Below are 25,791 nucleotides of genomic sequence, written 5' to 3' on the forward strand. Positions count from 1 at the left end.
AACAGTGAACATTAAAAAGTTAACAATCTTAGAGATATTAAAAAAATGGGTGAGACCCAAATATCACTTATTTGTAAGAACAAATGTACTTCCAAATGCCATAAAGCACACTCAGTCATATTATCTCCTGTCCACATTGAGGAGAAAATAGTAAATGTTCTGTTATCCCAAGGACTTCCATCATCCCCCGTTGGCCAGGGCTGATGGGAATTCCTCATGCTTGCCTTATCCTACACTGATGCCAATACGGACTCAAAATGTTCATTCGCTTGACTGTGTTCATTGAAGTCATATATCCAAATTTGCTCTCTGTTGTGCCAGTTGATGAAGATCATCATATAATGTCTTTGACGTCTACTACATTCAGTAGCATTTTACATTCAAAAGGAGTATTAAGTATAGTTATACTTCATGTTCTATCCTAAAAGCGGGGCAATGTGTTTGCAAAGAGGTAAGAAAAGGGAATACATTAAAAATGCCACCTTGAGGCCCAGGATTGGGCAAAACGCAGGATGAGGATGAGGATGAGGATAATAATAATAATAATAATAATAATAATAATAATAATAATAATAATAATGTGTTCACAAAATGCCACACCAAGTCATCCTGTCCCCTTGGAAGAAAGTTCAAGCTGTAATTAACAGTTAGGGAAAGGATGATGGGGCAACAATGAAGAATAAAGAACAATGTTTTTAATTTTTTTAATGTCTTTTAATGTTTACTATTGCATTGTTTTGATACTTGTATTGTTGTATTCTTGTTTTTATTTTTTGTTATTTGGTTGGTGTTGTTTGGCTTTATGTTTGTAATCCGTCCCGGGGGCATTTGCCAGTTGGGTGGTATACAAATCTAATAAATAAATGAATACCTCTCTTATAAGAACATCTCTCTCATGTTCTTATAAGTCTGTGCTTGAAGGTCTGCACCTGAATTACAATTAGGGTGCTCTCTTTCAAACATTATTCCTTTATGTTCCCCACCCCACTCTTTAAAATGAGCATTCTTCCATATTCTCATTGTTTGGGAGGCAAGCTTGGTTAGGGCACTGTCAGTCTGGACCCATTATAGGTCACAGCCTGACTTATGATAGGTTAAATTGCAGCACTGCTACCATACAAGTACGCAGTAAAAAAAAAATGTGGGTCCCCAAAGCTTTCAAATGTACCAGGTAGAGCTGGTACACTTTTATCCAATATCCTGCCAACAGACACACACCATTTCAGAAAAGTGGTTAAGGCCGCAATCCTATACATGTTTAGACAGAAAAAAGCCCTACAACTTCCAGCATTCTCCAGACAGTATGTAGCACTTTTTTCCATCTCAAGATGCATAGGATTGTGCCCTAAGGCTGCAATCCTATACATAGTTACCCAAGAGTAAGCCCCTTTGTATTCCATGGGATTTACTTCTGAGTAGACACACATAGGATTGCCCTGTAAGACCTATATGTTTTGTCTGGTATTTGGGGGAACATTTGCTACCTAATAACTGGGAAATAACTGCGTAATTTATATACTGCTATAATTTATATAAAACTAGCGTGCAATTTTTAAAGGTGTTCAGATAACCTTTTTGCAGAATTTACTTTAACACACAGTGCTGGCTAAAGAAAGCTTATGTAAACTTGACAGTATCAGCATTAAGTGGTGAGTCAATGATGACCCTGGATTAACTGGTGACCACTCCGCACCAGGAAGCAAGTTGCAGTGCTGTGTATCACCTATAGTTTCCTAATCCGCCTTTAAAGCACTTTCAGGCCTATTTAACATATGAGAGTTTTCCAAACATGGGTGCACCATAAAGTAAGAAAACACCCTGGGGAACAAGGCTCCCAATACATGAATAAATGCATGCACAATATTTACATGTGACACAAACCATGGGAATACACAGGCATTTTCTCATATCCAAGTACACCCATGTTTGGGGAACAGGTGCGAAACAAGCCTAAACACATAGGGTGGCCTGATATTCTACAGCAACTTACAAACATAACACATTCATTTACAATTGTGGCGCTGTTTGGCGTTCTGTACAAAGCAGTCAAGTCCTATAAAGCTTACCTCCAGTTACTCAATCCATCAGTTATACCAAGCTATATTTAACAGACAGTCGCCATTTTCCAATAATAACTTTCAGTGCTATTACCATGTCTACAGAGACAACAACATTGTCTAGGTCTGTATCGTATCACAAGTCCAATGCCTGTAGTACAACTGATGTACTGCCAATCTACCACACTGCCAGGCTGAAAAACAATTTACAGTATATTTCAGTTGTATTGGATTGTTGCAGTTGTTGTTTAAAGCAAATACCTACATTAGATGGAAAGGATAGCGATCAGCCTACTGGTTTGTTACAATGCCCAAGACACCATATTTCATATTTTATTTTCATGATTTCATTGCCCGTTACATTTCTGTCAACCACCTTCAAATACGCTCATCTCATCAGAACCTCAGCAATGAAAACTTCTGATCGTTCATCTCTCTCGGGATGATGAACAGAAATGTATAAACAGACTTTCTACACCTGAGGTTGACAGAAAGAAGGAAGGCAAAGACACCCTGGCAACAAACTGAATTCCAACCAACCCCTGAAAACATCGGAATGCTTCCCTACCGCCCTCTTTAGGGTTAAATGCAGAAAACAATACTTTCCTGTACAGTCCAGTGCAGCCTGCCTCTCGCTCAGATACAGTTAGTTCCCTACCCAAAGGCTAAATAGCCATTATTTTATGCAGGGCACTCAGCGATACAGGCGAAATAGTATGCACTATTCCTGCACCTTGAAGGCATACATCCAACAATATTGCAACATCCATTCCAGGTACATCAAGAAGTGAACTTTGAGGAGAGAGGAGGGGGGATTCTTCTTTAAAACAAACAAACAAACAAACCCTCTTTGAAAGAAAGAAAGAAAGAAAGAAAGAAAGAAAGAAAGAAAGAAAGAAAGAAAGAAAGAAAGCAGGCAGAGGTCACAAACCTGTTATAGGGTTCGTATAGTCATAATCAAATAAAATCGAGAAGTCCAGCTCTTCTTGAGGGCTGATATTTGGATTCGGATCGGGGTCTCCCGCGTGGGAGTTCGGATTCGAATCGTTGGGGCTGGAAGAAGCCATCTGTATGTCTGTCGGGGACCTCTTTCTTGTTAAAAGGGGGCAATTGTGGGGGGTGGGAAAGGCTGACAAAAGAAGGTGCGGGAAGGAACTCTCGCCCTCCTCGTGCAATTACAGATATTAAAAATCCTAAAGGTCCCGCACCCCCTTCTCAAAACAATTTTTTTTTTAAAAAAAAAATGCAACTAAGACAAAATGAAGTGCAAGGTTTCTTTAAGCTTCTGGGGTTTCCTCGGCGGAGCGCGCTTTCAACCAAGCCCGGGGAAACTCCTGCCCCTCTCTCCTTGCACGAGCAAAACCTGCACGCCGGGAAGATGCGCTTGCACGCGAGGAGGATCTGGCGGGCGAAAGGGAGCGGCGGAGTCTCCGCTCTCGGCTCCTTGCCCCTGGCTGCAGTTTTCACACCAAGAGCGTGAAATTAGCTAGATGCACACAGTAGCTACTTCCTGTTCGCAGCAGCCACCTGCGGCTGGGAGGAGGGAACTGCCTCGGGGACCGACGGGGTGGAGCAGCCGCCGCTGTCCCCATCAGCGCGGTGGAGTAGCGAGAAAGCTCCGGCTCTTCAAAGCCAGGGATCCGGGGTGTGGGGAGAGGGGGAGGAAGGTCAGAAGCCAGGTGGAAAGGGGATCCTGCAATTGTAGGGGAAGGAATCAGAAAAGGTCAACGAAACGAGGCCAAGTGCGTAAAAACAAACAAACGACATCGGAGTTTGGATATTGTAAATTTGGAGACAGGAGGTAGAATCTACTCCTACTTAGAGTAGACCCATTACAATGAATGGGACTTTACGTTAGTCGTGACTAAGATAGGTTCCATTCATTTCAATGGGTCCGTTCTAAGTAGGGCCTATGTTGGATTCTACCCAGAAAGGCTAAGAGGGGCACCTTTTTTGCCGGCTGGTTTCGCTCTCCTCTTTCCACTTTTGATAGCTGTGCAAATGCATTTCCTGAAGGTTATCCCCAGCATGGAAATGCATGGGTGAAGTGTGCTTCCACCACATATCAGTGCACCATTTTCCTTGGAAAAACTTACTCTGAACGCACATCACAAGCCATGATTCACCAGGCGTCAGTGCCCAAGCGTGATTCATTTCAATGGGCTTTGCTAGGGAGAAATTTTGGGTGCACTGGTTGAACTGCGAAGTTCAAGAGAAAGGAATCTTTAAGAAGACGTGTGTACATGAAATGACAAATCAAGAGTTTTAAGAGGAGTGAAAGAATGGTCTGTGGAGGCGGTAAAAAGAATGTGCGGCTGGAAACAAATACCTGTTTAGCTATCCCACCTTCTCCTTCATACTAACAAGTTCTACCTTTTAAGAAGCACCTTCTTAGGTTATCTTCCCCCTGTAATTGTTGCTAATGTAGGCACCTATGCATATTTTTCAAGGAAACCCTGAGAGATAGAAAGTTTAACAGAGTTGGACTCCTATCTGTTTTACTTTTAACAACTGTGTAGATTTACCATAAACCAGTATGAAGGGTACAGCACCAAATGGATGGTGATGATGATTTTTTTTATTTGTAGACCTGAACATACAGACTTCGTTCACATGTAATGACAACCCAGCATACCGGTTAAGTATGAGTTGTTGTTGCTGAATTGTGGTTTGTCATTACATGCGAACTCTGAACTATGGTGTAACTATGGGTTAACTGCGAATAACTCAGGAAGAGAACCCATAGACCTGGTTTGCTCAACACGACAGCCCACTGTGGCTTAAATGCTAAATGCACATTTACTTGGGAATAAGAACAGTATTGTTGTAGAACAGGACGATATATTTCAAACATAAAAAGTAACAAAATGAGCATCTTTAACCACACACATAGCAGGTCAGTTGCCTTCTGACAACATAGTGTTTTTTTTTGTTTTTGTTTTTTTAAAAAAGAAGAAATAAAGGATTCAGAGCAAACCAGCATCAGCCAAGTGGGCCCTAGCATGTCCATGCCAGACCCAGTGCTGATACTAAACCTACTAGCCATTTGGGGGACCCCTGAGTTGCAGGGCCCTGGACTTCAGTCCTATTCTACCAAATGCAAGCTATTTTGATTGACAGCAGCTCTTCAATGTCTCAGGCATGGAGTTCGATGTGTCGCTGCGAGCATCAGCACAGGTGTGGCCATCTCAAAGGACCACAGTTCAAGTAACAGTTATTTTAAAAAGAAGCAGCAGCAGCAGCATTTCACAATCTGAATCACTTCTATTGATATGTGTGTATTTCCTCCCTTCCTGAACTGTTCTTAGGTCCCATAGCCTCAGTGAGCAATAATCCAGCCCAATCATTTGTATCAGATTTGCGGATGGCTTCTCAGACATCCGCATCATAAAAATGAAACAGAACAAAGTACAACGGGCCAAGCCAAGGTTTATGGCGCTTTCACGATGACTCTACTTACGTACGCAACCTTGTTTTGATGGCAGTTATAAAACACTAGCGATGCTGCTTCTGGGCTTTCTTTTTTACAGACACGGTTCGGGAGGCAGAAAACGTTACGTGTTTTAAACGCCTCCTGAAAAACATACCTTTTCACGCAGGCTTTCCCTAGGTTTTAACTTCGCTGGTTTTATATTGCCTTTTTAACTTTTAAGGTTTTAAATTGATCTTATACTTGTTGTATTCTATGGTTTTAATTGTGCACTGCCCAGGGAGCCTTGGCTAATGGGCAGTATAAAAATGAAATAAATAATAAACAGCTGAGATTTAAAATGAATGCACCAAGTCAGAATGGTTTAGTTGCATGTCTCTGGCATTGCCAAGACACGCATATGGAACGGCTCTGGATGTCACACAACAAAACATGTGTCTCAGCAGCAAAACAGACATGATTCTAACTCACCCCCACTTGTTTTTTCCCCTTCTCCCATTCCTCTCACTCCTGCTTGTTACCACCATCTCATCCTGCCTTCCTCTCACTTTGTCATCTAACCCACTACCAATCTTTAAATTGTAAGCTTCTTGGAGTCGGGGGACTGCCTTTTTCCCCCCTTTTCTTTTTGCTCCATAGAGAGCTATGTACATTGATGACAACGGGAGCGACAATAACCAGACTCAACATACAATCCTATTGCATCCTAAGTCATGTTTGCTGACAGCTTTTCACAAGAGGTGCTTAAATTCATTTTTTTCATTTATTTATTTGCTTGTTTGTTTGTACTCTACCACTTTCTCATGTGGGAGAGCTCATGCCCTGAGCTAAAAGGGGAGGTCAAATGCTATGATTCCTGATGGTAATAAGAATATAATGGAAGACTGATAAATGTGCAGCTTTGAGATTGTCCCCGTTCAAAGAAAATGGAAACTATGAAGTTTACAAGTTAAACACGGGCTGTCATTTGGCCTGTTCCCACATTTTATGCTCAATTAGCCATATGCACAATCTGAAACACCCACCATACTATGCATGACTGTCAAAAAGAACATCAAAGGCAGTCCTCAAATGATGATGCAGTGCTATAGCAGTAACTGATGTTGGAGATCACTGTTGAACAGGAGAGCATTCCCATGACCAAGAGATAATAAAATTTCATGTACACCAATAGGGCAGCATTTTTAATGTTAGCAAAGCCTGCAGGCCCTAATTAACTGTGCACTCAAGATACCACATTGGCTGCAAAGCACTAGGAACATTTGCTTGGAAGCCAGTGGCCCTGTTCAGAAGACATGGCTTTATCCACAGTTAATAAGGCAAAAAAGCCTTAATCACCATGGTTAAAGCCAGGGTTTAAGGTGTCTTCTGAACAAGGCCAGTGTGATGTAGTGGTTCAAGTGTTGGACCAGGACTATGGAGACCCAGGTCCAAATATCCATTCAAAGACGGTGCCCCTGTAGGAATATGGAAATGGAGATGATGGAGCATATTTTTCTGTCTTGTAGCTTTTATAATCAGGCTCGTTGTTCTATAATCACCCCATTGCTGTGTAAACTGCCCAGTAGTTCAGACAGATTCTATACTAATTTCCTGCTGGAAGACAAGTCCCCAAAAGTGACTTTGGCTGTTGCCAAATTTCTTATAGAGGCGGCCAGGATTAGAGCTCTGCGTGTATTAGATGAAAGCTGGTAATAGTCTTAATTTATCTTATGTTTTATGTCTGAATTTTGCCTTTGATGGATCTATGGATCATAATAGAGTGATGATGATAAAATATCCATTCAGTCATAAAACCTCATGGATGCCCTTGAGCAAGTCATTATCTCTTATCCTAACCTACCTCACAGGGTTGTTGTGAGTTTGAAATTGGGGTGGACGTGTTCTGATGTAGGCTAATCTGAGCTCTGTGGCAGAATGGTGGGATATCAATGTAATAAATTAATAAACATAAATCATTGTGTATGCCCAGAAAGGTTATCACTTCCAAAATAATTATTACTGCCCTGTCAATGTTTCCATCACCATCAGGGGAAGACACACCACTTAGTACTTGTACCCCAATAACATTTCCTTGGAAAGTATCCTGATAAACATTTCACTTCAAACTCAGAATCATATATACAGTTGTCATATTACTTTTTCTATTTTTGACCTGATAAAGTCATGGTCACCTTTCCAGGTGACTAATGAATTGTGAATATTTTGTTTGAATGTGCCCTCGAGTGGAGAGTGTTGGTATTAAAAGAGTCTGAGCAAACCTGATTTGTCAAATTTGCCCTGAAGTGGTAAATACCATCTCTCACCACAGGAGAGGATCCAATAGAACCCAGCCTATCAACTGAGCCTGGCTACCATATTGAAGGTTACAAGGACATTCACTCCTATTGGCTAGCAAGCCTGTGAAGGTTTTAACTTCCCCAATGCCCTCCCAATGTTTTGGACTTCAACTCCCATCAGCCTCAGCCACTTAGAATCATAGCATCTAAGAAAAGTAGAGTTGGAAGGGGCCTATAAGGCCATCGAGCCCAACCCCCTGCTCAATGCAGGAATCCACCCTAAAGCATCCCTGACAGATGGTTGTCCAGCTGCCTTTTGAAGGCCTCTAGTGTGGGAGAGCCCACAACCTCCCTAGGTAACTTGCTCGAGACATCCAGAGCTCTCTGCTCTACAGGAACCTTTGTGTAAAGTACTTTGCACCTACTATGAGTGTGACTCATATGGTCTGGATTCATTTTATAAGAGTCCTGATGAGTGCAATATAGTGCCCTGGAGCAGTGGTCTTCTGATTCCTTCCAGCCCTACTCAGTACAGGGGCCAAATCCAGCCCTTCTGGGTCCCCAGAATGCCCCACCTCCTTCCCCACCCACCACTGATTATTTGGTGCTTTCCTAGATTTTGTGCATTTCCCCCCATTTTAAAAGGTTGAAATTCCCCTCCTAAGGCTTAATTATTGGAAGTAGGAGAAAATATGGTTGTATTCTTTGTATTTGTGTCCCCACCCCTTTCTCATTGACCACACCCCTTGGCTTTAGCCCCACCCACCGCTGGAATGCAGCCTCTGAGAGCTTCTTCAAAACTGAATTTGGCCTCAGGCTGAAAGAGGTTCCCTACTCCTGACTTAACTATCTTCTGATTCTGTCCTGTCCTACAATTCTGCAATACTGGTTCCAGGTTCTGGGGGACCTTAAGCAACATGCTATCGGTGTGCCCCCTCCCGCCCTAAGATAGCTCACTCCCTCTTCCTTACTATCAGTTGCCTTTTTTCTGGGCCCAATAACACCACTTCCCAGAAAGAGAGGAAAAGGCATGTGGTGGCCGGCCAGTGCTCCCCCTGTTACTCCTCTCACTACTTGCTCACTCGGAGAGGGCAGGTGAACAGGAAGTGACATCAGGAAGAAGAGGAACAGCAGGGCCAGGGGCTTCAGAGTTTGGCACTAGGCCCCCTATTGAAGCATGGGCCTTAGGAGGTGACCAACAATGCCACTCCCTGTTAGCGACCTTTTGTCACAGGTTTCTGTCTGAACATGGAATGCTGGGAAGACAACATTGGACTGAATGAAACCATAGCCCTGTTCAGTCATTCAGTACCTGAAGATCCTGAATGTGTGAAGGGGTTCTCTAGGATGCACTGGCTAGCCTTGCTCTCTAGACCTGGCTCACACATGTTCAGTGTCATTCTGACGGGGCCTATGCATCTATAGATCCCTCCATGGGAATGCAAACCCTGGTCAATCAGGACCTATATCTGTCAACTGAGTGTGTGTGGCATGGGCGTCTAGCAGAGTTAGCTCCCTAATGCATAAGAGCCCCTTCATACTGAATGGCTGAAAAGGGTTCATGTGAGGAAACATATATGAACCAGTGGAGGCTGGTGGCTCTTATTTTGGTGGGGCTATAAATCCATTCTGGGTTTCAGCCAGACCTCTAAAGGAGCTATCCAAAGCTCTGAACCTATTTTGGTGGTATGGTTCAGCACTTTGATGGGTCTTTTAGATTCCTGGCTGGTTCTGACTGAAACCTGGAATGTATTTGCAGCCCCACCCAAATCGGAGCCACCAGCCTCCACTGTTATGAACTAGGCCTTAGTTGGTTTAATGAAGTCTCAAGTAAGTTGAACTTGGTTAAGATAGATTGGCCACCTATGAATCATCAAAATAAAAGAAATGCATCACCAAAATAGAGGACAAAAGAGGGCACAGCTTTGCATAAAATCTACATATGCTAATTTAAATGTACAGATGCAAATTAGGAAGTATTTACTATCATTTACAGAGAAATACAATACACCTTACCACAGGGGCGAAGAGTCAGGCCTATGCGCCTTCTCAGTCTGCCATCCAGGTGTTAACTATGGCTAAGCAACTTTAAGGGTCCTGCCAACTGTCCCATTTTATGGTTATCTTTAAACCAGACTTGCATTGGACAGCGGCCCTTCAAATACTGTCTTCACATAGAGGACTGTCCTCTGTAAAGTAGAACACATGGCCACCCTATTTTGAGAGACCCTACTTTGCAGAGAGTTGGACTCTAGAACAAAGATATTCACACACATCTCTGCTGATTGGGATCCAGCTGACATAACTACTAAGGGGAGGGTGAGCATGTGTAAATGATCAGTTAACTGTACATCATGGTTTCCAGCTAAGAGTGAAGCATCTAAATGTCTGCTGTTAAAAACAAAGCATCCACATGGAAGACTGTCCCCCACCCCACATTCTGCAAAACCATGTTATTTCAGGTTCATTTTTAAAAGGAAGGAAGGAAGGAAGGAAGAAAAAACATTCAGTTTTGGGGTCAGTCTGAGTCAGAGATATTTCTCCCAATTTGAGGCACAGTGTGGTTTTGGTAAGAAACGCCAATGGAAAAATTGCTCATAATCTCCATGTACCCATTAAAAATGCTGAAGGCAGCCTTGAAAACCAATGGAATGTACATATCATAATAAAAAGTATATATATTAAGCCAAATAGTGGAAAAGACTCCCTAAGATATTATTATCCCAGGCCTGTTCTCCAAAGAGGTGAATGATGAAATTGTTTTAGTTGAGCAAGAGAGTTTGCTCAACTCAGGGAAGTTCACACCCATTATTTTGTGAATTTTTTGCTAAGATTTTGGCCATGAATTGCAGTCTAAGATGTCGGAAGTTAAGGGTTTAGGGCTATGGTCTGTAATGTTTTATTCCTGTGCATTTTTCTTTTTAAAGAGTATACCTGAATCTTAAAGGGTCTTGTGTCACATTAAAGAGTCTTGTGTCACATTAAAGACTAAGGCTGCAATCCTACACACACGTACCTGGAAATCCCATTGAACTCCATAGGACATACTTAGACATGCATAGATGTGCATAGGGTTGCACTATAAGGGCTGGACCCATACACATACATACTCATATCTTCTTAGTCACCAGTAAATAGTTTCACCAACTCAGCTGTTAATCTGAAGGAGAAATAACATGTTGCTATTGTGAAGCTTGGGATGCAATCCTATGCACACTGACTTGGGAGTAAGACCACTAAATCTAGTGGCATTTACTATGGAGTAAGCAAGCATAAAACCGCCCTGGCCTAAGATGAGCATGCATCAGCCATAGCTATGCATTCCTATCTACCCAACTCTTTGAATCTACTAGAATTCACAAATTAATTTGCTAAATTATAACAACACAGGGTGCAAACATGAATTTGTCACATCTACCAAAACACACTTCCAGTGTTCATCTAGTATCTGATTTCGCAGGGTATGGGACTGATATGTCACAGAATCATGAAGAGTAACATTCCAAAGTGTGTCACTAAGAACAGAGATACAAATTCAAAACAATTATGTCATGCGGCTCCCCTGGAATTATATTACTTCAGAATCCAAATGAGGCAATTTTATGTTACTTTTTAAAATATCCTTCCACATATTTTTTTTTAAAAAAGTGGGGGGAAGCTCCTTGCTCATAGAAAACTAGCAGGCAGGGGTTTTAGCATGGTGGACCTTTACATAAGAACAGCCATGCTGGATCAGACTGAGGGTCCATCTAGTCCAGCACTCTGTTCACACATTGCCCAACCAAGCTGTCGACCAGGGACCAACAAAGCAGGACATGGTGCAACAGCACCCTCCCACCCATGTTCCCCAGCAACTGGTACACACAGGCTTACTACCTTGGATACTGGAGGTAACACATAACCATCTGGCCTAGTAGCCATTGATAGCCTTTCTTCCAGGAATTTATCCAACCTCCTTTTAAAGCCATCCAAATTGGTGGCCATCACTACATCTTGTACTACATACAACTACTTTTAATCATGTTGTTGATCCAATTTGCATTCTGAAGTAGTAGCATCTGATTACCCCCACCATTGTCTGATCTAGAGAGAGAAAGAGGCAGGTGAATAAGCAGACTGCAAAGGAGCAACTCCAGGGGGCTCTTGTCAGTGGGCCCCTGCTGGGGTGTGCACCCTCGGCAGCTGCCCAACCATGTTTACCTTGATGCCAGCCCTGTATATCAGTCCTGAATGTAAACCAACAACCTTTATGCATCTGGACTCCAAACACTGTTGGCCTAGAACAGTGTTTTCCTGTTTCAGGGAACATTTTTCAAATATCTTGTGATGGAGCATGATCGAGGTGGGCAGCAGCAGCGTGCTGGTCAGACCAAATGGATTTTGTTGCTTTCTTTGAGCCGAGATTACATCTTAGGATCAAACTATACATTATGTTAAATGTGTTTTACCAGTTAACGAAAGGGTCATTTTAGACTGCAATTGCCACCAGAGGGACCCTCAGTCTGGTTTGGGATCATAGTGCCTGGGGAGGGGGCTTAACCTTCCGCTGACCCCCCCAAAAATCCCCACCCACCTCCACAGCTGAAGGGAAACTCCCATTGGTCTCAGTGGGAGTGCCCCTTCCAAGGCAAATTGCAGCTGGAACTGTGGCAGGGCTGGGAAGGAACCCATCTAGATTTGGGGTGGGGTGGGCAGGCGGCACAGCAGCAATTGCAGTTTAAAACTACATTTATATCATTTGGTCCCTAGAAAACTCCTTGAACCCTCCTGCAGTTGCACATGTCAGGAAAGCAACACTGTCTTTCAGGGAAGCCTGTCTATCATTACTGATCTTCTCATTCAGAAATCTGTGATCACCTCCAGAAGAAGAGCAGGGGTCCCTGGAACACAGGTCGAAAGCTGTCAAGGCAGGGCAGGGCAGACTTAGGATGGAAACAGCTTCTCTTAAGCATCTGATTGAGGACCATCAAATGTTGAATGGCATTTTTGCTACCATTCCAGCTTAATTTTTACTGCGGTGACAAAGCTGTATCTGGGCTGTACTTCAGACAGTACCAGGTGTACATTGGGTGAAATATTTCCCCCCTACAAAAATAAAATCCTGCACTCAGAAAGTTAGCAGGTTAAGGGGGAAAGCTATGGCAGAGAGTTCTTTACTGCAAGGTGAAAGGGCCACTGGTGTCTCCCAATCACTTCAAGTGCAGCTCTCTGCCTCTTTTTGTAGTAACTGCCCCCCCCCTTTGCCTTGTTAACTGCTTCAGGAGCGAGGCTGCTGTTGTGATCTGGGCTACTGGTGGAGGCTTTGGGGGTGCAGAGTCAGGAGATCTATCGTACATCAGCTGTAAGGTGGCAGAGCGGGGAGAACAACACAGGAGCAACCAGCCGATTAGCTATGTTGGGGTGGAGCCCAGGAGGCAAAGAGCAACGTGTGCAGCTGCTCACGTGGAGGGAAAGCTGAATGTACATACAGGGCAATTGTGCTGGGAAATTTTGCAGCACTGAGTGATGAGAAAAAGATCCATCCCAGTCCAAGGACCAAATCAGCCTGTCAGGATTTGCCTTCCTGGTGACCAATTGATAAGGCCCTCTGGTCCTGTTTGGATGATGTGGAGGGAAATGGGAGAAGCCAGAAAAGGCCTTCAGCTGAGCCAGGTACTTGACCAAGGAATAGATCGGGGTGGAGAAAAGAGAATGACCAACAACAATAACAACAGCCCAGGAAAGGCTCCCATGACAGTGCCTGAAGCCAAAGTTGCTGCTGATGGAAAAAGTAGTAAAAATAATTTCCACACGTTCTAGTTCTGTATTTTTGTATAGATGAGCATTCAAACGTGCAGCCCACACCTGCAGACTGAAGTGGTACAGTCCCAGCATACCTTTAGCATCTTATTGAGAATTAGATTTCAGTATAAAAGGAAAGGCAGTTCTTTTATTATACACTTCCTAGGTTAAGAGAGGTCAGTGCATGATTGGAAGGTTATAGTTTTTGCCTGGTCTCCTCATCTAATTCCTATAGGAGCGGGACTTAAGGCATGTAATTTTTATACACCTTGAACTGAGAATGCCCCCCTACATCTGACTTTCCTTTTTCCTGTAGCTTGTATAAAAACATGTGGACTTCTGGATCTAAAAATCATCACGTTTGCAATATTATAGGTGTAGTTTTATAGTATTTTCTGTGACTGTTTTTCATATGTATTTAAATAACTAATCCTAGGTTATTTAGGCCTCAATCCTATGCATGTTTAAACATGCATAGGATTGCACCCGCAGCCTATTAAATCTGATTTCGCCCCCGTTTTATTCTCCGCTTCTCAGATTTTCTGCTGGGTCCTATTTTCTTGTCTTTAATTTTTAACTTTGGCTGATTTGAAGTTGTTATGCCACACTTCTTGTTGTGCTGTTATAGGGCGGCCCATAAATTTTGCAAACACACACACAATTAAAAAACAAACAAGCTTTTGTGGACCGGAGCCCATTCCATCAAATGCCTGAACCATTACCCGCTTTCCCAGGCCAGACTCTGCTGTCTGTCTGTCTGCCTTCTTAAGGCTCCCTCCCAGCCCTTCCTCGCCAGCCAGGGAACCGTGAAAAACTCTGCAGGGTGGCGAGACGGGCCCGCTCCTCGGCAGCCCTTCTCCAGCCGCAGAGGCTGAAGCACAACCCCGCCCTTTCGAGTCACGCCACGCGTACCCTGCTGCCAGCCGTTGGCTGCTATGGGCGCTGGGTGGAGCCTCCCGGCAGAGCGGAGCAAAAGAATTGGGCGGATTCGAACTCGGCTTCGTGAATGGGACGGAGGGGCTTCGCTCATCCTTTCATCGATTATGAACCAATTGGGTGGGTCGGTGTGTGTGTGCGCGCGCGTGTGTAGGAGAGGTAATGGTTCATTCACACACCTATTCCGCCTTCCCGATAGGTGGGTTGAAAGGTCATCCAACCAATGGTTGAAGGGGCTCCAGGATTCGATCTCTGAGGTCTTTTCGGTCTGCGCCTTGAATCCCAATTTTTAATGCATTGAAGACTGGTGGCTCCTGCGTCAGTGGGGCTGTAAATCCGCTCTGGGTTTCAGTCAGAACTTTAAAGGAGCTATCCAAGGTGCTGAACCTAGTTTGTGGTTAGGGTTCAGCACCTTGGATAGCTCCTTCAGAGTTCTGACTGGTTCACTGAAACGCAGAGCGGATTCACGAGCCCACTGACATCGGAGCCATCAGCCTCCACTATGTTTACCTCCGCCTGTGCCTGCGATTGGGTAGCAACATCAGGGCGTAAGTTTTCTATGTAATAAGGTAACGCTACTTTCGCCAGCCTAGCGATAACGAGGCGTTTATCCAGCGAGGTGACAAGAGAACTGGAGTCGTTATGGTGGAGGATGTGGTTATATTTATAACAGCCGGGGCGGGAGGGGGGCACAGTCTCTCCCGGCCGGCTCTCCGCCAGCTAGAGCAAGTATCTCTCTCCTCTCTGAAGCTTACTTCATCTGGTAGAATCAGTTACACGCCTCTCCGCTCCAGTTTCTCTTTAAGATCAGCAGCGTTACTGCGGCGACGCGTAAAGCAATGGCCCCGAATTCCTCACGCTTCGAATCGTTTCCCGCGAGATGCGCTCGTGTGCAAATATTTTTAAGACCACACGGACATGGTGACGATCACCTGCTTGTGTGATTAGCAACGCCTGTGTTCAACATCACTAAAATGGGATTCTAACCCCCATCTCACTGAGCACGAAATAAAAAAATGGGAGCAATCCATCTTCCAACCACGTGGTTAAGGAGTGATTTTAAAGCTCTTAACTGCTCGTTGTCCAAAAAACTCTGGTTATGAGCAATTAATAAATGAGATAGATGATCATTAGGATTTGCTAAGGAATTGGCAGTGCAATCCTATGCAAAACTATTTAGAGTCAAACCCCACTGAGTTCAATGGGACTTACTCCTACATAAGCTTGTGTAGACTAATAAGGCATGTAGGCAACATCACCGGAACTAAAATAATTACCTTTTAATGCTTTGTTTTGGAGCTGTCCTGCAGTCTAAAGCTAGTGCAGAAAGCATACTTTAGACTTCAACTCTCACCAGCCCTAGCCAATATGGCCAACGGTCAGGAATTCTGGGAATTGTAGTCCAAAACATCTTGATGGCTGCTGTAGTGCATGCAGACTTCCCCAACCGGGCACCCTCCAGATGTAATGGGTGAGAACTCCCACCATCCCATTGCTATGCTAGCTGGGGATGATGGGAGATGTAGTCTAGCGCATCTGGAGGGCGTCCAGTAGGCGAAAGTCTGGTGAAGTAGTGTGCTGTTAGAGTGTGAGCTACAAGCCAGGATGATCTGCATTCAATCTCACCTCAGCTACAAACGCACTGGAAGGCCTTAGGCAAGGCATATATTCCTCAGCCTCTGTCCATCACCTGCAATACAGGCATAATAATACTGACTAGTAAATTGCCATTATGAGGATTGCCTGGAATGGGTGTAAACAAAGGGGGCTGCTTGATACTGAGTCAGACCATCTCTCCATCTAGCCCAGTATTGCTGGCACTGACTGGCAGCCGCTCTCGCCTTCCCTTGCCACACCTGGAGAAGCTGAAGCCAGGGAACGAAGCTAGGACCTTCTGCATGCAAATCATGTGCTCTACCACTGAGCTAGCTACGTCCCCTCCCTGAAGTGCCTTCCACACTCAAACTGCACCATATAAATGTGAAGTATCATACAGCTATTTAAGGCTAAGTATTCTTAATAAAAAGGAGTCTTCTACTCAGCGTTGTGAGTCGTGTTGGGTAGGTGCTCCAGATTATTGATTGTGGCATGCACACGTTGTGCAACCAGCACTGGTTGTGGATGGCTTGTTTGTGTGCACACGGGAGACCCTTCATGACTCCTGCTACCCTCTTCCCTATCCACAACTCTCCCCTCCAGTTCACCACGGTGCGCCCACTCACCCACACAACCTGCTCACTCATGACACCATTGCCCACGGAGGCTGCCTGGGCAGGGAGAAGCACCCTGCAAGCATTGGGAAGGGGAAACCACCACCTCCCGCTCCCCTTCCATGGGGGGAGGGGCTGTTGTTGACAGTACCACCTCCGTTTGTTTACACACACAAATGGCACAGCTTTCCACACCACAGGGCATCTCCGTGTTGTGGGAAATCTGGCAGGTCATTTTAGACCCTGGTCTTGACGGTCTTGTGTACTACTTCAGTGATGAAGCACACGACTAACATTCCCCACCCCCACCCCACATTGCTTCTACATTCTTTATATGTTAGAATCTTTGCCAACACTGCTTATATATTCTCTGAGCATGTACATGTGTGCATTTTAAGCTCACGTCAATGAGAGCAACAGGAATAAAATGAAGTGTGTTTCTGCTACCCTGCTACACACATCTGCTACCCTGCTACACACATCACTTGGTAATGTTTATTTGGGGAGGGGGCTGGGCTGTGGGACCCTGGACTCTTAAGTGTGTGGCTGACTGCACTAGGTGAACGTGAAAAGGAACTGGAGGAAGCCACACCAGCACCTTTCTGGCCCCAACAAGCATTCAGCCCTTCTAAACCGCTCCCTAACCTCACCTTAGCTGCACCCTCAGTGGGCCGGCTGCCTTTCCTTAACCGGATCCCGGTGGCTCTGTCTACTCCTGACCTCTGTTACTCCTTACTCCTTGCGTTGATCTCTAAGCCCTCTGAGCACGGATTGTGTCCTTAGCTCTAGCGCCTGACACAGTGGCAAGCACGCAAGGAATGGTGTCAACAAGCAAGATGAACCTAGACATGTATACTCAGAAGTAAACCTCACTGATTCAGTGGGACTTTGCCCCAAGGATGAGGAGTTGCAGCCCCCAAGTCTGGTGCCAATATCGCGCTGTTTACTACCCCAACAGCAGGGGTGGGGAACGTGCATTTCTTCAGGTACTCCAGCTCCAATGCGCCCTAGCCAGCATGGTATGATGGGATCTGTAGTCTAACACCAACAGGAGGGCCACAATTCCCCACCCCCGCCGTACATTCTTCATTACCGAGACAGCCTGAAAGACATCAAACCTCTCTTAAAGATTTACAAAGTTAAGAGAAAAGCGATTCGATTCGGGCATCTCATGAAAACGCCCCCCCCCCCCCCCGGCCCTATTATTTTTGCTTCGTTCGATCGAAACGTCTGACTTCTTCAGTCTCAGTGAGACCTTCTACGGCGTGTTTAGGAAGGCCCACTGTGTTCAGTGGCGTTACTACTCCCAAATCTAGGATTGCGCAGACCAGAGCGTCTGCCGCGGGAGCCGTCCACGTTGAACACAACCAAACCTACACTCTGCTCAGCCTCCGTGACACGCCGCGAAAACTCCTCCCCTCGCCATTGCCTTAACTCTTCCTTCACTCTGTGGAGACGGGACCTCGGCTTGGATGCTCCTTGCAAACTACCAGACACCCCCAGGAGGGTCCCCGCTGCGCTCCCCCTCATCCAGGAGTTGATTCTCCCGGGAGTCAGGCGGTGCTGAAACTGACTAGAGTTGCCTCTCCTGGCAGGCAGATGGTGCTGAAATTGACTAGCGAGCAAGAGAACCCTCTTAGCACTCTACGCCACTGTCTCGAGCCCAAATATCCAGCCATGAAGCGTTCATGTGATCTAATATAAAACGGGTATAAGCAACCGCGTTATTACCGCCAAGGTACGAAGGTGACGCCTTTAGCCTTCGTCGTTTAAGGGCAGCGTCTGTCTGTCTGTGATATTAGTAACTGTCCCTTATAAGCCTGCCCGGTTCAAGTGGCGCGTAACTTGCAACACCAGTATCATGATGGTGGCGATGCATTACTACTGTAAGTGAGTAGCCTCTGGGAAAATATACAGGGCGCTGCTTAGAAGCAGCCTAAGGGCTACGATCCTAGGCATGCTAATTTGGACTCCAATGAAACCACTGAGGTTTACATCGGAGTAAAAAACGCAGCGGTCTGCGAGGCTGCGTTTTTGTGCATGAACTCTGTGGGGGCTTACTCCGGAGCAAGCACGGATAGGATCGGACAAAGTTTTCGCCGGCAACCTGTCCCTTGCGGGAGTCGCCTGGTTAACCGTAGCGCTCCAGCCGATCTTGAATCCTCCCCTACTGACATAAAAATAATAAACTTTACGCCGGGAGTGCTGACAGCCACCCATGAAGCCTCCGACCCCTGAAAGCTGGATTCTGGAGGGGGTTAATCAAGAGTTAAACCAAAACCACACCAAGTGCTTAGCAAAGCCGAAGCTCTCCGATGGGTTTGTACGAGGAAAGTCTCTCTGGAAGGAGTTGAAAGGCGATTTCTTGCAGCCTCAATTGGAAGGATGGAAATTCTTCCATGGAGAACTGGGAGAAGGTGGGGGAATCGCCCCATCTCACCGGCTCCAAGCCATCAAACATCAAATATTGTCACTTTCTTTTTAGGTGGCGCGCTCGCACGCCTCCCCCGTGGGGAATCCCTTATTTCCTCCCCCCACGCTGCAAGGTTCCCCTTTGGCCAACATAAGCTCCCCTCTCTCTAGACAATGAGGAAAGCTATATTGCCTCGGAATACAAGTCCCACTGACTTCCCCACTTGTGCGCTGAGAGTTGCAGACGGGCAGCCTTTTCCAATAATAATAATAATAATAATAATAATAATAATAATAATAATAATAATAATAATAATAATAATAATAATAATCAGGAAAGCGGCAGGAGAAAGGGAGCCAGACAGCCAGAGACAGCGCGCAGCCAGCGGCGCGCAGTCACAGCGAAGCATAACGCCCGCGGAGGACAGAATCGACGCTTGGGATAAATAAAACGCGAGGTCGGGGGGAGAGGGGAGAGAGAGAGAGAGAATTTGGAAACAAACACGTAAATAGATCAGTAGGTAAATAAATTTAAAAATCGCAAGGACTCTACCTTGATCCATAGACCTCATGATGTGGTGATAGTGTACCAGCCGGCACGCGGTTTCTCTCTGCATTTGGATATTTTTTATTTTTTATGATAGAGAGACAGAGAGCGCGAGAGCGAGAGATTCTATTCGGAGAGAGGGAGAGAAAGAAAAGCAGATCTATCTCTATGTATCTAGATGGGCTCTTCTTTAGACCATAGTCGCGCACCGGCCCCGTGGATTCGAGGACAGCTCTCCTCCTCCTCCTCCTCCTCCTCCACTCGGGCAAGGTCCTCTGTCTCTCTCTGTGTGTGTGTCTGTCGGTCTCGCGTGGAGGGGATCCGCGCGTGGGTCCCGCAGACGGAGGGCGCTTCTCTGTCTCTCTCTCTCTCTGCGTGCTCCGAGAGGTGGGTTACTCGGGAGGGAAAGGGCCACTTCCTTCCCTGCTCTGAGTGTTTATAGTCGTTGAATGCTGTAAAATAACGGGATTCCCTCACTGTTTCCTCCTGTTTATGCCCAGCGCCATGGAAACCCTTGGATCGGCTCCATCTCCTAAACGGAGGGCTTTCCTGCAAACTTCCACACTCAGGAATCCATGACGTGTCTCCCTGCGCCGGAGCCAAAAGGCGGCCCTGTGGCTTTCCTCTCGCTCTCCCTCTCAAGGCTGCAGCACAAGCACCGATTGTTGAACAGCGCGAAGAGGAAGAAGAGTGGGTAGAACAGGCTAGGAGGGCAACGAAAAGATGGATGAGGGGTTTACTTTCTTTTCTTTAAAGAAACCCCAGAGAGCGAGAGAGAGAGCGCAGCTTCAGCACCCCTTCAGGGAAACGTTTAAATCAACTAGCTGACTTTTCCAAGAAAATCCCAGGGGGACTCGATCCAGCCCAAGCTGAACACTCGCCTGCCCTATCCCCCACCCCGAATCGAGTTAAAGGCAGTCCCCGTGACTGCATTTATTACATTGCATTTGCATCTTCCATTTCCTCCAGGGAGCACATGGGTTCTCCCTCCTTCTCACACATGTTTTATCCTCACAACAACCTTGTGAGGGAGGCTAGGCTGAGAGAAAGTGACTGCGAGGGACATTCGTGTCAGAGTGGGGATTTGAAGCTGGGGCCATAGCTAGTCCTATGGTTTATCCCTGGATCGTCCAGGGGTCAAACCTGTTCATCTAGGTGACACACAGGGGATCCAGTTCTCAGCAGGGGCGAACCCTGGATTATCCCAGGATAAACCTTAGGTCTAGCTGTGGCCTCAGTCTCTCCAGTCCTAACCCAGCATTAAGCACTAGGTCACATGAGAACATAAGCACCCTGCTGGATCAGACCAAGGGTCCACCTAGTCCACCATTCCGTTCACACAGTGGTCAGACAGGGACTAGAGGTCTCCTGGAAAGTCACAGCCCATGTCTGATCCTTGGCACGTGTCCTTGGCAGAAAGCCCCATTGAGTTCAATGGGACTTACCCCGAGAGAAGCATCTAACTGTGGGCTTGCAGCCTTAAGTGTGTGCACAGGTTAAGAAGGTGAATAAATCTTTGTCATTCATCAAGTGTGATTTAAAACACACTTCATTTCTGACCCAGCTGTCAATCAAACTCCTGTTACTTCCTCCATTGTAGTAACTGTCTCAAATGAACCACCATTCCGGATGGCAGAGAATTTTGGACTTTGGGTAAGAAACTTTGGGTGAACACAAATATTGACTGAATGAGTGTCCTTTTAAGTATGTGGATTGTATTTTAAGGATCTAGCAATATTCACATTAGATCATCCAACCGATTGTCATTGAAGTCAATTAATTTACCTGCACCAAATATAACTCTATCTAGAAAGTGTTGCAAGTTGTTCAGTAGCTTTCACTAATTATTTAGGGTGACCATATGGAAAGGAGGACAAGGTTCCTGTATCTTTAACAGCTGTATAGAAAAGGGAATTTCAGCAGCTGTCATTTGTATACATGCCACACCTGGTGAAATTCCCTCTTCATCACAACAGTTAAAGCTGCATGAGCCCTACCTTGTTTTGTATCTGGCCACAAGGGCAGGGCTCCTGCAGCTTTAACTGTTGCAACAAAGAGGGAATTTCACCAGGTGCTTCATGCATACAAATGACACCTGCTGAAATTCCATTTTCTATACAACTGTTAAATCTACAGGAGCCCTGCCCTCCTTTCCATATGGTCACTCTATGACTTATCAAGCTCAGATAGCAAAATGGAACCTCCGAGGCAGTATACCAGCCGAAGCACCAAGCTGGTGACAAATGACAGAGGCTGCTGTGTTTGTGCTGGAATGTTGAAACTCAGGCCTATGGGCCAACTCTGGTCAGTTTTAGATCCAGGATCTGATCAAGCCAGGCATTGACGTGGAAGTGGCTTCCATCTGAGTCACTTATAATGTCACTCTGCAAATGCACATTAAATTCCATTTTGTATTTTCTGTCAAAACTCATGCTCAAGATCACAAAGTACAGATTAGTTGCTTAAGGACACAATCCTATGCATGCTTAGACAGGGAAAAAAAAGTCCTACAACTCCCAGCATGGGAGTTGTAGGACTTTTTTCCTGTCTAAACCTGCAAAGGATTGCACCTTAAAACACTCTGTTCTTCTGAAAAAGAGAGTATGTAATCAATGGTGTTTTTTTTTAAGTTTATGGTGCATGAGAAAGACCATAGAGCTGGGGGTGGGCAAATTTCAGTTTCTCAGGTATCCTTTTTTTAAAAATGAAATAAAATTCTAGAACCCTAACATACAGCAAGTGCAAAAAATATAGCCTTAGGATTAATATAGCAGGGTTCTTCTGAGCACATTTGGAACCTAGCCATTTCTTTTCAGTACCAGAACTGAACTGAACTCCCAATCCTTGCACACAAATTCCTACTCTTGGTTATCAGAAGCTTTCTTGGCTGCATTCAGACAACACAATAGTCAATAGTAGGGTAATAACCAACTCGATAGTTGTTTATCTAGGGGGTACTCCCCACATAACGTGATAATAATCAACCGTGGTGTGGATTAGGATCAGCGTTGAGTTGGCTGTTAGTCCACGCTGAGTTGACTCACTCATTTCCCACTGTCTCTTCTCCTTTCTGTCCTCTTGCTAGTATCCTATCAGCCATTGCTCCCAAAAATCTATCCTGCTGGCTGGACTGCTCAGTGTCAGCCGCCACTTTGACTGCTCTTGCCTTGCAACTCTGTGGCTGAGAGAATAACCAATGGTACCCTCCACACAACATGATAACCAAATGTGGTTCAAATAGCCAACTCTACACAGCATTGGTTATTTGCGTTGGTTATTTCGGTCAAATAACCAACTGTAGGTTAAAAAACTCCCTCCACACAACATGATAACCCATGGTGGGTTAAATAACCAACCATCGACTATTTAAATCACCATTGGTTTTCGTGTTGTCTGAATCCAGTCTTCATTTCAGCAGCCTGATTTAAGTGGGAACACTTGTTTTGTTGTTACTGCTACTATTAAACAAGTATGAGTTCGAAATCTTTGCAGATTTACCACAAATCACCCAGAAAATCTACCAGTAAATGCCAATCCACCTTTTGCCTGCCCTTGTCATAGAGCATGCAGAAGTTTTCTGGTTCAACCTCTGACATAGGCTGTTAGAAAGGATCAGGTGGTATGTGCTGAGAAAGCTCTCTCTCTCTCTCTTCTCCCTGCCTCCCTGTCTCTCTCTTTGCCTGAGACCCCAGTGAGCTTCTATCAAGGTAATAGCAAACTGGTGGTAGTAGCAGCGAGTTGACAAACCTGACCTAGATCAGGGGTAGACAACTGGGTGCTCTGTAGATGACTTTGAACCACAACTCCCATAATTGTTGAGCATTGGACATGCTGGTTAGCACTGGACATGTGGAAGCTGTAGTCCAAAACTTCTGGCGGACACCCACTTGTCTGTGGGCCTGTTCAGACAACACGTTAAGCCACTAACCCTTTTGGAGAAAACAGTTAGTGAGCATGTTTAAACCGTAGTTATGCAGCCACCATAGTTAGAAATGGTTCTCACAACATACTAAGCCATGTTTAGCTCAAAATGCTTAACCATTGTGGCTTAGAGTATTGTCTTGAACAGGGTCAGTATCTAGTCAAGATGGATAAATATGTTGGGTATGTTCATCCTTTCAGCACTTAGTAGTGGTATGGTGGAGATTCTTCTTAGCAGTAGCGATAAGGTGTTGGCTTATATTAGTTTTTGTCTACTTTTGAAGGATTTCCTTGGGGGATCTGGTGATTATAATATATGCGTACGGGATTGGAGACTTGTGGCCATTTAAAGTAATCAGTTGAAGGTGAAAAGGTTCATGTTGCAATAATGAAAAAGAATTGCAGAACTGGTCTTCAATGGACATTCTTAGAGTCTGAACTCAACATAATCTACCAAACAAGCCAGTGTGATACAAGGTAAGTTTTGGACTAGGACGGGGGAGGTCCTGGCTCAGAAATCTCTGTTCTGCCGTGAAGGCCTGTGGGTGACCTTGGACCACACAACCTAGCCTCACAAGGTTATTATTTATTTATAGTGCTTTTACCCTGTTTGTCAGTCAAAACAGGCTCCTAGAGTGGCTTACAAAGTTTAATAATGAGTCAATCCCTGCGCTCAACTTTACAATGTAAAAGACACAGGGAGGCAGGGGGTGCAGTGGCCCATGGTTCTCTGGACGATGGATGAGTCTGCAGACCCAGGGAATCAACAGCTGGAGAGGTGTGTTCTTTGTGGCAGAGAGGGTGGTGGTGAAGTTATTATTATTATTATTTATTTATATAGCACCATCAATGTACATGGTGCTGTTAGCATCTGCTATCGCTCTGGCTGAAGTATTTGCTCCATTCCCATTTATCCCCTGCAAAATTGGGCCAACCCTCATCCATCAACTGATCCCCATAGCCTTGATCTACAGGTGAAGATAAAATTGGAAGGTACAGAATCAGGTATGCCACCCTCAGCTTCTCGGAGAAGGTCTGAGATAAAAATGTAATACTGATGAAATAAAAATGCTCCACTTCTTTCGCCCTCCTGCATGGCCCTCTGGGGCACCCTGAAACTGCCATTCAGCATACAAATGGCTGTCAGGGTCAGAGGTGGTGGTGGGAGGTAGCAGAGGCTGAGTCACCTTCATTTGCAGATGAACTTGGATTTCAACTTCATCTACCGCTGGTTGGCTGGCACCAAACGACAGTTTTCCAGCCTTCCTTTACACAGTGCCCAGATCACATCTCTGGAGTTTCTGCTTCTGGTGTGTGTGTGTGTGTGTGTGGTGGAGTTTGTGTAGTAGCAACTAGGAGAGAAGCGAGGGAAACACATTGCCCCTTCCTCTGTGGTGTCACTTTTGGAAACACTTAGGTGGAAATCCTCTGGGGCCAAGAGGGCCAAGTTATGTAACACAACCTCTCTTGAACTCAAAAAAAAAAAAAAGCTGCCCAAGGCAGTCAGCATGAGTTTAATTCAGGAGGAAGGGGGAGACTTGGAATGTAATGAACAAGGTGTGACGAAAAGAAGGTAAAGGAGTTTCCCCTCCAAAACTGGGATGGGGAGGGTCCACCCTCTTCCAAACTGGCAATCGTAGTATATTGTGGATGGGTTAATTATCTCTTTAGGCACTGTAACTATGCTGGTGTATTTCCTCTGGGTAGTTAAAAGGAGAAGATTTTCCAGGCTTATTTCACAGATGCTTAGCGGTGATTCTAACCTGTGTTAATTTTCTGAAGGGTGGCCATGTATTACAGCAAAGACAGCAAAGAGTCTTTGGCACTTTAAAGATGAACAAATCCATTCTATCATAAGCTGTCATGGACCGTAGTTCACTTTAACAGATGCATGCAGTGTTATTGGGAGTTTTAGGTACATGTACAGTACATGTGGTGGTGATATGTAAACACAGTGAGGTCAGAAGGAAATTAAATGTAGGAAATACTGACATTGACAACCACATTATTAAAATTCACAAAACAGTTGCTGCTAATAACACAAACTTCCAAGCACTAGGTAAGCAAATTAACACATGTAGTGTGATAAAACAAACAAACAAAAACTCTTTATCCCAGTTCAAGCCTCTGGTGATAGAACTGAACCTGTTGATGAATTCTAACTCAGCAGCCTCTCACTCTAATCCCTCTTTGAAGTTTCTTTGCTCCACAATGGCCA

The 25,791-nt window shown here is 45.0% G+C and overlaps 1 protein-coding gene across 1 annotated transcript in view; it reads right to left on the reverse strand.

Moving 5' to 3' along the window:
• Positions 1-19,720, reverse strand: part of NFATC2 (nuclear factor of activated T cells 2) — a 168,814-nt gene extending 149,094 nt beyond the window's left edge. Inside the window, exon 1 of the mRNA XM_063146354.1 lies at positions 19,659-19,720. The gene's annotated coding sequence lies outside the window, so the exon portion shown is untranslated. The remainder of the gene's footprint in view (positions 1-19,658) is intronic.
• Between the last annotated feature and the right edge of the window lie 6,071 nt (positions 19,721-25,791).

Source organism: Elgaria multicarinata, chromosome 1 (genome assembly GCF_023053635.1).
Source record: "Elgaria multicarinata webbii isolate HBS135686 ecotype San Diego chromosome 1, rElgMul1.1.pri, whole genome shotgun sequence".
NCBI lineage: Eukaryota > Metazoa > Chordata > Lepidosauria > Squamata > Anguidae > Elgaria > Elgaria multicarinata.